General features: G+C 27.0%; 1 pseudogene across 1 annotated transcript; it reads right to left on the bottom strand.

Annotated features, from left to right (window-relative positions):
- Nucleotides 1-3139: 3139 nt before the first annotated feature.
- Nucleotides 3140-18194, bottom strand: LOC103874117 (annotated as a pseudogene). Its single transcript, XR_004448608.1, has 3 exons — nt 13640-18194; nt 13447-13560; nt 3140-11954 (listed from the first exon to the last, which is right to left on the bottom strand). The product of XR_004448608.1 is annotated as a probable protein phosphatase 2C 36 (transcript).
- Between the last annotated feature and the right edge of the window lie 631 nt (nt 18195-18825).

Below are 18825 nucleotides of genomic sequence, written 5' to 3' on the forward strand. Positions count from 1 at the left end.
AACTTTAGTCAGAACGAGATTAAGAATTTTCATGTTTTTGTTGTAACTGGTTAATTTTACGTGATGTCCATTTGAATAATCCATTTCGAGAAGATTTATCCTACTAAAAAAAATTTCAAGTTAAAGGGTTAGATTGAGGTTTTTGGCAAATATTATAATAAAATAACTAATTTAGATTATTTTAAATCAAGGGGACAAAGAATGTGTTTTATTATTTGTTATATTTGTTTTCCAATTTCCCAAAAAATATTGAACGTAGTGGAGATGTCATTAAGTTAAATATATTGACTAAATCTGAAATTCTGAATGACAAAATACTTTAATTTTTATTAACCTTACATAATATTTCGCATGATGTATATAATTTATATTAAAAAACATTTTGTAAAATCATTCTTTCTACAATGCATTCCACGAATTATCAATCAAGATTATTAGTATATTTTTTTCTTAATAATCGTACTCACAATGACCATAGCTTGGATCTTTAAAAACGAATATACCGGTATTACTGAAATAACATGCTTTTTCTGTTTTTCCGTTATATTGGTAATACTGATTCATTACAAACGATACATGGCTTCTAAGATTATCTGGCTCAAAGCAGGGACCACCCGGTTTGATTGGTATACAGTCAACATGTCCATGACCACACAGCCAATCAATATTAGCTTGCATTTGTGCATCTGTCGCTGATGGAGATACCACACACCACTGACCTCTGGCACAAGCGAGAGGAAGGTCGTTGATCGAAACGATCGATAGAATGAGGAAGATGAGTATTGACGGCGGCCACATAATTCTAATGATATTTTGTTTCTTGAAAAAAACTTCTTGATGTTTATGTAAATTTAAACAATTGTGCCTATCCTCCTTATATATGTTTTTAAAATTAATATATTCTTCCTCAGACTTTAATTTTCCATATATATAAGGAAAATAAATTTTCAATGTCAAAGTCAAGGGAGTCAATAATTTGTAATTAAATGTACTCCTTAAAATAAAATTAGTCAAATTTATTTTCTCACATAAAAGTGGAAATGATCTAAGAATTTAATAGTAATACATCATCATACACATATCATATCAAGCTTCATATTATTTTTTCAATAATTTGAATTAATATTAATATATTTTAATAAATGAAATATATAAAGTTATTTTCATATCATATACATACACATAAACTGATAAACTGATTAATTTAATACAAATAATAATTTATAACTTTAGTCAGAACGAGATTAAGAATTTTCATGTTTTTGTTGTAACTGGTTAATATTACATGATGTCCAATTGAATATATTCTTCCTCAGACTTTAATTTTCCATATATATAAGGAAAATATATTTTCAATGTCAAAGTAAAGTGAGTCAATAATTTGTAATTAAATGTACTCCTTAAAATAAAATTAGTCAAATTGATTTTCTCACATAAAAGTGGAAATGATCTAAGAATTTAATAGTAATACATCATCATACATATATCAAGCTTTAATTTTTTAATAATTTGAATTAATATAAATATATTTTAATAAATGAAATATATAAAGTCATTTTCATATCATATATCATACACATAAACTGATTAATTTAAATAATAGAATTTATAACTTTAGTCAGAAAGAGATTAAGAATTTTCATGTTTTTGTTGTAACTGGTTAATTTTACATGATGTCCATTTGAATAATCCATTTCGAGAAGATTTATCCTACTAAAAAAAATTTCAAGTTAAAGGGTTTGATTGAGGTTTTTGGCAAATATTATACTAAAATAACTAATTTAGATTGTTTTAAATCAAGGGGACAAAGAATGTGTTTTATTTTTTGTTATATTTTTTTTCAAATTTCCCAAAAAATATTGAACGTAGTGGAGATGTCATTAAGTTAAATATATTGACTAAATCTGAAATTCTGAATGACAAAATACTTTAATTTTTGTTAACCTTACATAATATTTCGCATGATGTATATAATTTATATTAAAAAATATTTCGTGAAATCATTCATTCTACAATGCATTCCACGAATTATCAATCAAGATTATTAGTATATTTTTTTCTGAATAATCGTACTCACACTCACCATAGCTTGGATCTTTAAAAACGAATATACCGGTATTACTCAAATAACATGCTTTTTAGGTTTTTCCGTTATAATTGTAATACTGATTCATTACAAACAATACATGGCTTCTAAGATTATCTGGCTCAAAGCAGGGACCACCCGGTTTGATTGGTATACAGTCAACATGTCCATGACCACACAACCAATCAATATTAGCTTGCATTTGTGCATCTGTCGCCGATGGAGATACCACACACCACTGACCTCTTGCACGTGCGAGAGGAAGGTGGTTGATCGAAACAATCGATAGAATGAGGAAGATGAGTATTAATGGCGGCCACATAATTCTAATGATAATTTTTTTAAAAAAAAAAAAGCTTCTGGATGTTTATGTAAATTTAAACAATTGTGTCTATCCTTATACATGTTTTTAAAATTAATATATTCTTTTTCAGACTTTAATTTTCCATATATATAAGGAAAATATATTTTCAATGTCAAAGTCAAGTGAGTCAATAATTTGTAATTAAATGTACTCCTTAAAATAAAATTAGTCAAATTTATTTTCTCACATAAAACTGGAAATGATCTAAGAATTTAATAGTAATACATCATCATACACATATCATATCAAGCTTTAATTTTTTAATAATTTGAATTAATATAGATATATTTTAATAAATGAAATATATAAAGTCATTTTCATATCATATATCATACACATAAACTGATAAACTGATTAATTTAATGCAAATAATAGAATTTATAACTTTAGTCAGAACGAGATTAAGAATTTTCATATTTTTGTTGTAACAGGTTAATTTTACATGATGTCCATTTGAATAATCCATTTCGAGAAGATTTATCCTACTAAAAAAGTTTTCAAGTTAAAGGGTTAGATTGAGGTTTTTGGCAAATATTATACTAAAATAACTAATTTAGATTGTTTTAAATCAAGGGGACAAAGAATGTGTTTTATTATTTGTTATATTTTTTTGCAAATTTCCCAAAAAATATTGAACGTAGTGGAGATATCATTAAGTTAAATATATTGACTAAATCTGAAATTCTGAATGACAAAATACTTTAATTTTTATTAACCTTACATAATATTTCGCATGATGTATATAATTTATATTAAAAAACATTTCGTGAAATCATTCATTCTACAATGCATTCCACGAATTATCAATCAAGATTATTAGTATATTTTTTCTTAATAATCGTACTCACAATGACCATAGCTTGGATCTTTAAAAACGAATATACCGGTATTACTGAAATAACATGCTTTTTCTGTTTTTCCGTTATATTGGTAATACTGATTCATTACAAACGATACATGGCTTCTAAGATTATCTGGCTCAAAGCAGGGACCACCCGGTTTGATTGGTATACAGTCAACATGTCCATGACCACACAGCCAATCAATATTAGCTTGCATTTGTGCATCTGTCGCCGATGGAGATACCACACACCACTGACCTCTGGCACAAACGAGAGGAAGGTGGTTGATCGAAACCATCGATAGAATAAGGAAGATGAGTATTGACGGCGGCCACATAATTCTAATGATATTTTGTTTCTTGAAAAAAACTTCTTGATGTTTATGTAAATTTAAACAATTGTGCCTATCCTCCTTATATATGTTTTTAAAACTAATATATTCTTCCTCAGACTTTAATTTTCCATATATATAAGGAAAATATATTTTCAATGTCAAAGTCAAGGGAGTCAATAATTTGTAATTAAATGTACTCCTTAAAATAAAATTAGTCAAATTTATTTTCTCACATAAAAGTGGAAATGATCTAAGAATTTAATAGTAATACATCATCATACACATATCAAGCTTTAATTTTTTAATAATTTGAATTAATATAGATATATTTTAATAAATGAAATATATAAAGTCATTTTCATATCATTTACTGATAAACTGATTAATTTAATACAAATAATAGAATTTATAACTTTAGTCAAAACGAGATTAAGAATTTTCATGTTTTTGTTGTAACTGGTTAATATTACATGATGTCCAATTGAATATATTCTTCCTCAGACTTTAATTTTCCATATATATAAGGAAAATATATTTTCAATGTCAAAATCAAGTGAGTCAATAATTTGTAATTAAATGTACTCCTTAAAATAAAATTAGTCAAATTGATTTTCTCACATAAAAGTGGAAATGATCTAAGAATTTAATAGTAATACATCATCATACACATATCAAGCTTCAATTTTTTAATAATTTGAACTAATATAGATATATTTTAATAAATGAAATATATAAAGTCATTTTCATATCATATATCATACACATAAACTGATAAACTGATTAATTTAATGCAAATAATAGAATTTATAACTTTAGTCAGAACGATATTAAGAATTTTCATGTTTTTGTTGTAACTGGTTAATTTTACATGATGCCCATTTGAATAATCCATTTCGAGAAGATTTATCCTACTAAAAAAAATTTCAAGTTAAAGGGTTAGATTGAGGTTTTTGGCAAATATTATACTAAAATAACTAATTTAGATTGTTTTAAATCAAGGGGACAAAGAATGTGTTTTATTTTTTGTTATATTTTTGCAAATTTCCCAAAAAATATTGAACGTAGTGTTGATGTCATTAAGTTAAATATATTGAATCTGAAATTCTGAATGACGAAATACTTTAATTTTTATTAACCTTACATAATATTTCGCATGATGTAAATAATTTATATTAAAAAACATTTCGTGAAATCATTCATTCTACAATGCATTCCACGAATTATCAATCAATATTATTAGTATATTTTTCTTAGTAATCGTACTCACAATGACCATAGCTTGGATCTTTAAAAACGAATATACCGGTATTACTGAAATAACATGCTTTTTCGGTTTTTCCGTTATATTGGTAATACTGATTCATTACAAACGATACATGATTTCTAAGATTATCTGGCTCAAAGCAGGGACCACCCGGTTTGATTGGTATACAGTCAACATGTCCATGACCACACAGCCAATCAATATTAGCTTGCATTTGTGCATCTGTCGCCGATGGAGATACCACACACCACTGACCTCTGGCACGTGCGAGAGGAAGGTGGTTGATCGAAACGATCGATAGAATGAGGAATATGAGTATTGACGGCGGCCACATAATTCTAATGATATTTTGTTTCTTAAAAAAAAAATCTTGATGTTTATGTAAATTTAAACAATTGTGCCTATCCTCCTTATATATGTTTTTAAAATTAATATATTCTTCCTCAGACTTTAATTTTCCATATATATAAGGAAAATATATTTTCAATGTCAAAGTCAAGTGAGTCAATAATTTGTAACTAAATGTACTCCTTAAAATAAAATTAGTCAAATTGATTTTCTCACATAAAAGTGGAAATGATCTAAGAATTTAATAGTAATACATCATCATACACATATCATATCAAGCTTCATATTAATTTTTTAATAATTTGAATTAATATAGATATATTTTAATAAATGAAATATATAAAGTCATTTTCATATCATATATCATACACATAAACTGATAAACTGATTAATATAATGCAAATAATAGAATTTATAACTTTAGTCAGAACGAGATTAAGAATTTTTATGTTTTGTTGTAACTGGTTAATTTTACATGATGTCCAATTGAATAACGCATTTCGAGAAGATTTATCCTACTAAAAAGGTTTTCAAGTTAAAGAGTTAGATTGAGGTTTTTGGCAAATATTATACTAAAATAACTAATTTAGGTTGGTTTAAATCATGGGGACAAAGAATGTGATTTTGTTTTTGCAAATTTCCCAAAAAATATTGAACGTAGTGGTGATGTCATTAAGTTAAGTATATTGACTAAATCTGAAATTCTGAATGACGAAATACTTTAATTTTTATTAACCTTACATAATATTTTTCATGATGTATATAATTTATATTAAAAAAACATTTTGTGAAATCATTCATTCTACAATGCATTCCACGAATTATCAATCAAGATTATTAGTATATTTTTTCTTAATAATCGTACTCACAATCACCATAGCTTGGATCTTTAAAAACGAATATACCAGTATTACTGAAATAACATGATTTTTCGGTTTTTCCGTTATATTGGTAATACTGATTCATTACAAACGATACATGGCTTCTAAGATTATCTGGCTCAAAGCAGGGACCACCCGGTTTGATTGGTATACAGTCAACATGTCCATGACCACACAACCAATCAATATTAACTTGCATTTGTGCATCTGTCGCCGATGGAGATACCACACACCACTGACCTCTTGCACGTGCGAGAGGAAGGTGGTAGATCGAAACGATCGATAGAATGAGGAGGATGAGTATTAATGGCGGCGACATAATTCTAATGATAATATTTTTTTGAAAAAAGCTTCTTGATGTTTGCTTAAATTTAAACAATTGTGTCTATCCTTATACATGTTTTTAAAATTAAAATATTCTTCCTCAGACTTTAATTTTCCATATATATAAGGAAAATATATTTTCAATGTCAAAGTCAAGTGAGTCAATAATTTGTAACTAAATGTACTCCTTAAAATAAAATTAGTCAAATTGATTTTCTCACATAAAAGTGGAAATGATCTAAGAATTTAATAGTAATACATCATCATACACATATCATATCAAGCTTTAATTTTTTAATAATTTGAATTAATATAGATATATTTTAATAAATAAAATATATAAAGTCATTTTCATATCATATATCATACACATAAACTGATAAACTGATTAATTTAATGCAAATAATAGAATTTATAACTTTAGTCAGAACGAGATTAAGAATTTTTATGTTTTTGTTGTAACTGGTTAATTTTACATGATGTCCAATTGAATAATGCATTTCGAGAAGATTTATCCTACTAAAAAAGTTTTCAAGTTAAAGAGTTAGATTGAGGTTTTTGGCAAATATTATACTAAAATAACTAATTTAGGTTGGTTTAAATCATGGGGACAAAGAATGTGATTTTGTTTTTGCAAATTTCCCAAAAAATATTGAACGTAGTGGTGATGTCATTAAGTTAAGTATATTGACTAAATCTGAAATTCTGAATGACGAAATACTTTAATTTTTATTAACCTTACATAATATTTTGCATGATGTATATAATTTATATTAAAAAAACATTTTGTGAAATCATTCATTCTACAATGCATTCCATGAATTATCAATCAAAATTATTAGTATATTTTTTCTTAATAATCATACTCACAATCACCATAGCTTGGATCTTTAAAAACGAATATACCAGTATTACTGAAATAACATGCTTTTTCGGTTTTTCCGTTATATTGGTAATACTGATTCATTACAAACGATACATGGCTTCTAAGATTATCTGGCTCAAAGCAGGGACCACCCGGTTTGATTGGTATACAGTCAACATGTCCATGACCACACAACCAATCAATATTAACTTGCATTTGTGCATCTGTCACCGATGGAGATACCACACACCACTGACCTCTTGCACGTGCGAGAGGAAGGTGGTTGATCGAAACGATCGATAGAATGAGGAAGATGAGTATTAATGGCGGCGACATAATTTTAATGATAATTTTTTTTTGAAAAAAGCTTCTTGATGTTTGCTTAAATTTAAACAATTGTGTCTATCCTTATACATGTTTTTAAAATTAAAATATTCTTCCTCAGACTTTAATTTTCCATATATATAAGGAAAATATATTTTCAATGTCAAAGTCAAGTGAGTCAATAATTTGTAACTAAATGTACTCCTTAAAATAAAATTAGTCAAATTGATTTTCTCACATAAAAGTGGAAATGATCTAAGAATTTAATAGTAATACATCATCATACACATATCATATCAAGCTTTAATTTTTTAATAATTTGAATTAATATAGATATATTTTAATAAATAAAATATATAAAGTCATTTTCATATCATATATCATACACATAAACTGATAAACTGATTAATTTAATGCAAATAATAGAATTTATAACTTTAGTCAGAACGAGATTAAGAATTTTTATGTTTTTGTTGTAACTGGTTAATTTTACATGATGTCCAATTGAATAATGCATTTCGAGAAGATTTATCCTACTAAAAAAGTTTTCAAGTTAAAGAGTTAGATTGAGGTTTTTGGCAAATATTATACTAAAATAACTAATTTAGGTTGGTTTAAATCATGGGGACAAAGAATGTGATTTTGTTTTTGCAAATTTCCCAAAAAATATTGAACGTAGTGGTGATGTCATTAAGTTAAGTATATTGACTAAATCTGAAATTCTGAATGACGAAATACTTTAATTTTTATTAACCTTACATAATATTTTGCATGATGTATATAATTTATATAAAAAAAACATTTTGTGAAATCATTCATTCTACAATGCATTCCACGAATTATCAATCAAGATTATTAGTATATATTTTCTTAATAATCGTACTCACAATCACCATAGCTTGGATCTTTAAAAACGAATATACCAGTATTACTGAAATAACATGCTTTTTCGGTTTTTCCGTTATATTGGTAATACTGATTCATTACAAACGATACATGGCTTCTAAGATTATCTGGCTCAAAGCAGGAACCACCCGGTTTGATTGGTATACAGTCAACATGTCCATGACCACACAACCAATCAATATTAGCTTGCATTTGTGCATCTGACGCCGATGGAGATACCACACACCACTGACCTCTTGCACGTGTGAGAGGAAGGTGGTTGATCGAAACGATCGATAGAATGAGGAAGATGAGTATTAATGGCGGCGACATAATTCTAATGATAATTTTTTTTTGAAAAAAGCTTCTTGATGTTTATTTAAATTTAAAAAATTGTGTCTATCCTTATACATGTTTTTAAAATTAATATATTCTTCCTCAGACTTTAATTTTCCTTATATATAAGGAAAATATATTTTCAATGTCAAAGTCAAGTGAGTCAATAATTTGTAATTAAATGTACTCCTTAAAATAAAATTAGTCAAATTTATTTTCTCACATAAAAGTGGAAATGATCTAAGAATTTAATAGTAATACATCATCATACACATATCATATCAAGCTTTAATTTTTTAATAATTTGAATTAATATAGATATATTTTAATAAATGAAATTTATAATGTCATTTACATATCATATATCATACACATAAACTGATAAACTGATTAATTTAATGCAAATAATAGAATTTATAACTTTAGTCAGAACGAGATTAAGAATTTTTATGTTTTTGTTGTAACTGGTTAATTTTACATGATGTCCAATTGAATAATGCATTTCGAGAAGATTTATCCTACTAAAAAAGTTTTCAAGTTAAAGAGTTAGATTGAGGTTTTTGGCAAATATTATACTAAAATAACTAATTTAGGTTGGTTTAAATCATGGGGACAAAGAATGTGATTTTGTTTTTGCAAATTTCCCAAAAAATATTGAACGTAGTGGTGATGTCATTAAGTTAAGTATATTGACTAAATCTGAAATTCTGAATGACGAAATACTTTAATTTTTATTAACCTTACATAATATTTTGCATGATGTATATAATTTATATTAAAAAAACATTTTGTGAAATCATTCATTCTACAATGCATTCCACAAATTATCAATCAAGATTATTAGTATATATTTTCTTAATAATCGTACTCACAATCACCATAGCTTGGATCTTTAAAAACGAATATACCAGTACTACTGAAATAACATGCTTTTTCGGTTTTTCCGTTATATTGGTAATACTGATTCATTACAAACGATACATGGCTTCTAAGATTATCTGGCTCAAAGACCACCCGGTTTGATTGGTATACAGTCAACATGTCCATGACCACACAACCAATCAATATTAGCTTGCATTTGTGCATCTGTCGCCGATGGAGATACCACACACCACTGACCTCTTGCACGTGCGAGAGGAAGGTGGTTGATCGAAACGATCGATAGAATGAGGAAGATGAGTATTAATGGCGGTGACATAATTCTAATGATAATTTTTTTTTGAAAAAAGCTTCTTGATGTTTATTTAAATTTAAACAATTGTGTCTATCCTTATACATGTTTTTAAAATTAATATATTCTTCCTCAGACTTTAATTTTCCATATATATAAGGAAAATATATTTTCAATGTCAAAGTCAAGTGAGTCAATAATTTGTAATTAAATGTACTCCTTAAAATAAAATTAGTCAAATTTATTTTCTCATATAAAAGTGGAAATGATCTAAGAATTTAATAGTAATACATCATCATACACATATCATATCAAGCTTTAATTTTTTAATAATTTGAATTAATATAGATATATTTTAATAAATGAAATTTATAATGTCATTTACATATCATATATCATACACATAAACTGATAAACTGATTAATTTAATGCAAATAATAGAATTTATAACTTTAGTCAGAACGAGATTAAGAATTTTCATGTTTTTGTTGTAACTGGTTAATTTTACATGATGCCCATTTGAATAATCCATTTCGAGAAGATTTATCCTACTAAAAAAAATTTCAAGTTAAAGGGTTAGATTGAGGTTTTTGGCAAATATTATACTAAAACAACTAATTTAGATTGTTTTAAATCAAGGGGACAAAGAATGTGTTTTATTTTTTGTTATATTTTTGCAAATTTCCCAAAAAATATTGAACGTAGTGGTGATGTCATTAAGTTAAATATATTGACTAAATCTGAAATTCTGAATGACGAAATACTTTAATTTTTATTAACCTTACATAATATTTCGCATGATGTATATAATTTATATTAAAAAACATTTCGTGAAATCATTCATTCTACAATGCATTCCACGAATTATCAATCAAGATTATTAGTATATTTTTCTGAATAATCGTACTCACAATCACCATAGCTTGGATCTTTAAAAACGAATATACCGGTATTAGTGAAATAACATGCTTTTTCGATTTTTTCGTTATATTGGTAAAACTGATTCATTACAAACGATACATGGATTCTAAGATTATCTGGCTCAAAGCAGGGACCACCCAGTTTAATTGGTATACAGTCAACATGTCCATGACCACACAGCCAATCAATATTAGCTTGCATTTGTGCATCTGTCGCCGATGGAGATACCACACACCACTGACCTCTGGCACGTGCGAGAGGAAGGTGGTTGATCGAAACGATCGATAGAATGAGGAAGATGAGTATTGATGGCGGCCACATAAATCTAATGATTTTTTTTTTTGTAAAAAACTTCTGGATAATTATGTAAATTTAAACAATTATGCTTATCCATATATATGTTTTTAAATTAATATATTCTTCCTCAGACTTTAATTTTCCATATATATAAGGAAAATAAATTTTCAATGTTAAAGTCAAGTGAGTAAATAACTTATAATTAAATGTACTCCTTAAAATAAAATCTAGTCAAATTTATTTTCTCACATAAAATAAAAGTGGAAATGATCTAAGAATTTAATAGTAACACATCATCATACACATATCAATATCAAGCTTCATATTAATTTTTTAATAATTTGAATTAATATAGATATATTTTAATAAATGAAATATATAAAGTCATTTTCATATCATATAACATACACGTAAACTGATAAACTGATTAATTTAATGAAAATAATAGAATTTATAACTTTAGTCAGAACAAGATTAAGAATTTTCATGTTTTTGTTGTAACTGGTTAATTTATAATAATAATAACAGTAAATTATTAAAATACTACAATTACAAAAACTATAAGTTATATGTTTATATTTCAATATTAATTAAAAATTCATTATGGCATATATCATCATAGATAATTTAAAGTAGGGCTGGGTAAATAAACCGAACCTGAAAATCTGAATCGAATCCGATCTGATAAAAATGAATCCGAACCGATTCGAACCTGACATAAGAACAAAATGGATCTTGTTTTATGGTATTTCGGGTTATGGATATTATCCGAACCGAACTTGAACTTAAATTGATATTTGGTAGAATCCGAAACATTCAAAATCCCAAAAAAAACTTGTACCAAACATGATCTCAATTTATAATATGTACCCAAAATATACTAAGATATTATTGTTAATGTTTTCATTTCTTGAGAACTTGATTTTTCTTTTTATGCTTTCTATCAATAAATATGTTTATCTTTCGTTTTGATTTTGAATGATCACGTTTGATGTTTTTTTTTCTTATTTTTGAATCGATTTTACTTATGTTTTGGTTGCAAAATAGGTACAAATCAAGTAATTTTAAAACTGAAGAACCGATTTTACTTATGTTTTGATTATAAAGTAGGTATAAATTAAGTACTTTTAAACCGAAAATACATCCAGTTGTACCAGTTCTTTGAAGATTTACTAACTCCGATGGAATCCGAACAGATCCCGAACCAAATTTTCATATAAACTGAATGGGACTAATTTTGATAAACCCAAAAAATAAAGATCTGATTGGACAAAACCGAAACCCGATTGGAACCCGATCGCTCTAGCCTAATTTAAAGTGTTTAGAAAATATACAACTCGATTGAACGTGAGTCAAAGTTTTGGACAACTAAGAAACATGTGTTTGCACGATTTTCAATAACAGCATATTAAATAGCATGTTATATAACACACGTCTTTTGTTAAAAAAAAATAAAATAACACACGTCTAAATGAGATCGTGTTTATACATAGGGCCTGTTTGTTTCACCATTTGTCATCTCCATCTATATGATTTATTTATATGATCTATTCAAATGATCCATTCAAATTTTTGTGATTGTTTGTTTGTCCATCCAATTTTTGTGATTGTTTGCTTGGCGGGAAAACACGTTTTTTTAGTTTTGGCGGGAAAACATATTTTTGCAATTTTGGCGGGAAACACGTTTTGCGACTTTGGCAGGAAAACGTGTTTTTGTGTTTTGACGGAAAAATGTATTTTGGGGGTGTTGGCGTGAAAACATTTTTTTGTGATTTTTGCATGAAAACATGTTTTTCGGTTTTTGCGGAAAAACACGTTTTTGCAATTTTGACGGAAGAACTTTTTTTGCAATTTTAGCAGAAAAATGCGTTTTGGGGTTTTGGCGTGAAAAAGTAGTTTTTAGCACGAGAAAAAATGTTTTTGTAGTTTTGTCAGTTTTCGTTTGTGACAAAAATGATATTATGTTTAGGTTTGTAATTTATGAATTATATTAAGGGTATAATAGATATTATACCATTTTGAATGAACCATCTCCATTCAAATGATTCAAATTGGTTCAGCTGAATAGACTTTAAAATTAAGCCTAAATTTTCAAAAGTCATCTGGATGATCCATCTGAATGAGTTGCACTTTTAGTGCATAAACAAACAAAACTCTCATCATCCAGATGGTCCATCGAGATGGAGAAACAAACATGTCCATACTTGTTTAAGAAATCCAGCGCCAAATGCACGAGTGACCTTGAGATAACCTTTCACTCTATCATTCTTTATCGCAAATGGATCATCGGGATGTTCCTTGTTGATTCTTCTCACCTCCTGTTGCATCACAAAAGAAATATAATCAGTTTCTCATTAATTACTGTCGGTCAGAAACAGAACAATTTGAATGCTTCACGTCTTCAACGTCTGTGCTGTGCTCCATATTCTCTGGACTCCAATGGACTCTCTTCTATGATTATATCAAGCTCCTTTTGCAACTTCGTCCTACCGAGATCAGGTCTTTAAGCCAAAACCGCTCGGCTATCTCCAACGCTCATCACGTAAACATCTTCTCCTTTCATCAACGTCACAAGAACGCACGATCCCATCAAGGCTAGTTCTGGATTCTCATCCACCGTTAGATCAAACGCTTCCTCTGTTTTCTTCAACGCTTGTTTAAGAGCCCTTAGGACGTCTTTGTGGTTAATCATCTCCATGTAATTATTATGATTCATATTGTTGCTTCTTGAGTTATGCTCCCACTCGCACCTCCATGGCAACTTGTTCACATTCTCAGCTCTGTTTCTTGGGTCACAAGCAACAGCGTCTCCTTTCATCATATTGCAGTTTCCTTTTCCCGAATAAAAATCATGCTCGAATGTACTCTGAAACTCTTCATTAATTTCGCTATATGATCCAAGATCATCGGACTCGAGCTTATCGTTCCATAGCAAGCCTTTGAGCTCTTTGAGCACGGCGGTGTAGAGATTGTTGAGAAGATAGTCCGGCGGATCTGGACCGCTGAATCCATCGTAAATTCCAACCGTTTTCCTCCGAGAGGATGGTGTGCACTCGGTCTTCCCCTGCTTTCCCCTGCGCCCATTGAATCTTTGGCTCCTCCTCCGAAGCAGACTCGATTTTGTCTGAATCCGAACCATCCATTGGCTCGATCCCCTTCCTCTTTGATCGAGATAGGTTGTTAGAAAACATATTGGTGAAAATGGTTTTGACTGCGTGAAATCCCTTATTCGACTTGAGTTTTGAAAACGTACGCCTCTTCTTTGCTTTATCTTTTTTTCTTTTTCCCGACCGGACCTGAAACCAACCCGCTTTCGATCGGACCAGGTAAAAACAGACCCGACACATGGCCAGGTTTCATAGTCGGACTACGAGGGAGGGGCTGGAGCCGCAGGGAAGCGAATCTATTGGTGCTCTCGAAACCGGAGGCCAATAACGACGCGTCTGTTGAGGGAGAGGCAGTGAGAGCCGTTGAAGTATTGGCGCTAACTGAAGCGCCCGAGATTGAACGGAAAGAAACTGCTGTTCCGTTGTGAAGTGGCCGGACATAGCAGAAAGAGTGGCCGAGGTTGTCGTGAACGAGGCAGACTTCGACATTGTATTGTCTGGAAAATTCTTCGGCGGCGGGTCCCTCACAACAGCCACTGGCTCCATTCACATGTCTACAAAAGGAAGGAAGAGGTGAAGTACTAAAATTTGTGTTGTGAGGAAACATTATGAATGGCTCTTTGGCTATTTATGTTGTGGAGACAGATGACTTTCGAAAGGTTTATTCTGATCGGATTGGACACTAAAAAAATTATCATACAAAAATCTTATTTTTACACATAACACATTCTTAAAAAAAGTAAACAGTACTATTTCTAGAGTTAAATTATTTTGACATTTATATTATGTATGGTTTTGAAAGGTTTCAGATCAACCATCGAATTGATATATGTCATTTTAATTTTTTTAGTCCTTTACTTAAGAAAAACATACATTTGTGTAATTTAAAGTCGTTTTAAAAAAATCAAAATATAACATATAAGAAAAAATCTAACATATAAGAAAAATATAACATATAAGATTTCCTCATTTTTGTAATTTAAAGTTGTTTAAAAAAACTAAAATATAATATATAAACTTTCCTCATTTTTGTAATTTAAAGTCCTTTTAAAAAAATCAAAATAAAACATATAAGAAAAAAATAATTTTTTTATAATATGGTTAATGTGATTTTTTAATTTTTTTTAATAATATAAAATTAACATAAATGAAGAATGATGCAAAAATTGTTATCAAATCTTTATTATTCATAGTCATTAATTGTCATATATATGTTAATCATATTAGATAATGTCGTAGCTTTTATTTAAGGAAATAATACACACTTTTTATATTTTGAGTTAATATAATGTTCCCTATTAATTTGATTTGGACCAACATTTTCCAATTGATTCTTAAGCTAAATTAATTTTTAAGCTGCCACGTAAACTAAATTGTCATCCTAATTAAGTGACAACTACGCAAGATCTCTTTTTAATTAGTACAAACTTAAGATTACAACTTTTTAAATAATCTTCGATTAATATATAGGGGATAAAAGAATAAAATACTTATGAATGGAAAATTTTACCTTCCCAACAATAAAATTAGAGAAATATAGGACGTGTGTAGAGATATAGTGAAACCTCTATAAATTAATAATGTTGGGACTACACCAAAACTATAATTTTTTTTTTAATTTATAGAGATATTAATTTATCGATATACTAATTGAACCAAAAACCCAATTTGGGACTATAAAATTATATTATTTTATAGAGATTTTTAATGTTAATTAATTTATAAAGTATTAATTTAAAGAGGTTATACTGTATTTTCATATTTTCGATCTTTCTATAATATTATTTGAGAAATCAGTTTTTTATGTGTCGCACGTACATTAATTATCACAGTAATTTTACCTTCATGAGTTGAGTTAATTATTATAATTTTTATTTTAAATATTTTCCTTTTTATTAATTTTAAGGAAAATATATATATATATATATATATATATATATATATAAATACATATAAAATTAATAACTAGACCAATCCAAATTCTTCACCAAAAACTAACGATCTAATTAAAATAACAACATATTATTTATTTTAATATTTTATTTCTTTGTATACATAAAACCTCGAAATGATTCAAAGCATATTTATAAATGAAAATAAAACTTCCATCAATTGTTACGTTTTACTTCTTTTGAAAACTTTATATATGAATGAGTTTTCAAAAAATTATCCTTATATTCATTTATATATCTTTGAACATAATTAACACATTATTTTAATTTTTCTTTTGATTCTCAAAACAATATATATTAAATTATACATAAATTTATTAAAATATATTTACAAATCTAAGACAATAACTAAACTAAATAGAAATAACATAATTAATCAAAATTTTAATTTATTAAGAACCAAAAATTATAGTTGAATTTAAAGAAGTATATGCAATCCAATATATATAAATAATAATCAAACTAACTAGACATTATATATTCAAAACCACATATCTTACTGAAATAGCATAATATTATTTTAACTGAAAACATCATATTTTTTATAACAAAGCATACATATACAAAATGATTTATAACAAAGAAAACATATACATTATATGTTCAAACCAACATATCTTACTAAAATAGCATAATATTATTTTAACTTAAAAAATCATATTATTTATAACAAGCATACATATACAAAATGATTTAAAATTTATAAGAAAATATTAATCTATTCTTATAAGTTATAATATATTTATTTTGGTACAATTTATATCCGCGTATGAGCACATAAAAATTACCTAGTATCCAATTATATATGTAAGAAGTAATGTTATATAATTATATAAAGAATCTGAAAATTATCATACAAATTTTTGTTGTATCTTTCAACTGAGTAATTTTCATAATTTGAAGTCAAAAAATTTCACTGGGTATTTTGAGGAAATTGCTGTCTCGCACATGCAGTTGTTGTTTTCGCGGACTTTGTAGTTATTACTGCAATCTCGCGGCACGTTAAATTATATATTCAATAAAATTTCTCTCATGTAATTAGGCCAGCATGTAATCCGTCTCAAATTTTTTCAAGATGCACACAACTTTGAATTGTAGTTTACAGTAAATTAATTTTAATAATAAAAAATTATATATATATATATATATATTTTTTTTCATCAAGTAAAAGAAAATTCATTCCAATCTCTGTAACATTATTTGAGAAATCAGTTTCATATTATTTCACGTCAATTGAAAGAAAAGTTGATTACAACAATATTTTTAATGAATTATATAAATGTCATTATTAACATTTTTTTCCTTTTTGATAATATTTGTTATTTTGATTTTTTTTTCCTTTTTTATATTGGTTTTCAAATCAGACATATAAAAAGAAATATTTATAAAATATAAAACGTGGTCATATTATATATATTGATTTCATAAAAAGGATATTTTAATAAACTAAAGAAGAATTTTTTTTAATTAACATAAACTAATAGCTTTAATGAAATAAAACTATTATACATAATTACATAATTAAGATACATAAGTTGAGATATTTTGATATCTAAAAACAATATATGACTATGTCATTATTAAAAATAAATTTAATTGTTTATTATTTATCATTCATTAAGGGTGTAATTTTCTTACGAATACTTATTAGTTTATATCTTATCATTTCGAAAAAGCAGCATGATAAATTATTGTTTATGTTCTTGAAATTTTTAACTTAAACATAAATATTTATATATAAATTTTTTTTTATCTATCAAATATATATGCTTATTATTGTGTTGAAATTTTTTTTAAAATACTCACATATAGGAATAATTTAGAAAATATTTTTATACAAATGTCTTTTATTCATTAGTATTTAATTATAAATTTTTATATTTTAATTTTATATAAATGTTTTTATTGTTTAGTATTTAATTAAAATAAATTATATTTTCAGATAAGAACACAATATATATATATAAGAATTATTTTACCTTTTAAAAATATGTTTTTGACAGTTTATATATTTATCCATAATCAATTATCTAATATAAAATATAAATCTAATATTATTAATATAAAATTCGTTTTCGTTATATAATAAATTATTATAAAAATTCATTAAGGGTAACTGCAGCATTATCATGTATATCTTTTAACGTGAGAGTTCGAATGTGAAAAAAAAATATTTTGCAAATAATAGTATAGATAGATTTATAGAATAAAATTTTAGCATATGTCACTCTTTTATTTGTTTTTTGTTGCCTAATATTAGATTGAACAACCAAATTATGTATAGATGGTGTAGTTTTCGGGTTTCGAGTAATTAATATATTTAAAAATATTTTATACATTTTTTATATGTTTTTAGTTTTTTTTTGTAATTACAGATAGTTGGTAAAATCTAATCCGAGCTAGGAATAAACTAAATTCCACCAGAATGGAACATTCTATTTACTTTTTTTTTTTTGCTAAACATTTTAAGTATCGACACGAACGAAACTTAAAAGTATGGTACCGAACATTCGAAAAACCTGAC

Source organism: Brassica rapa, chromosome A06 (assembly GCF_000309985.2).
Source record: "Brassica rapa cultivar Chiifu-401-42 chromosome A06, CAAS_Brap_v3.01, whole genome shotgun sequence".
In the NCBI taxonomy this organism is placed as follows: domain Eukaryota; kingdom Viridiplantae; phylum Streptophyta; class Magnoliopsida; order Brassicales; family Brassicaceae; genus Brassica; species Brassica rapa.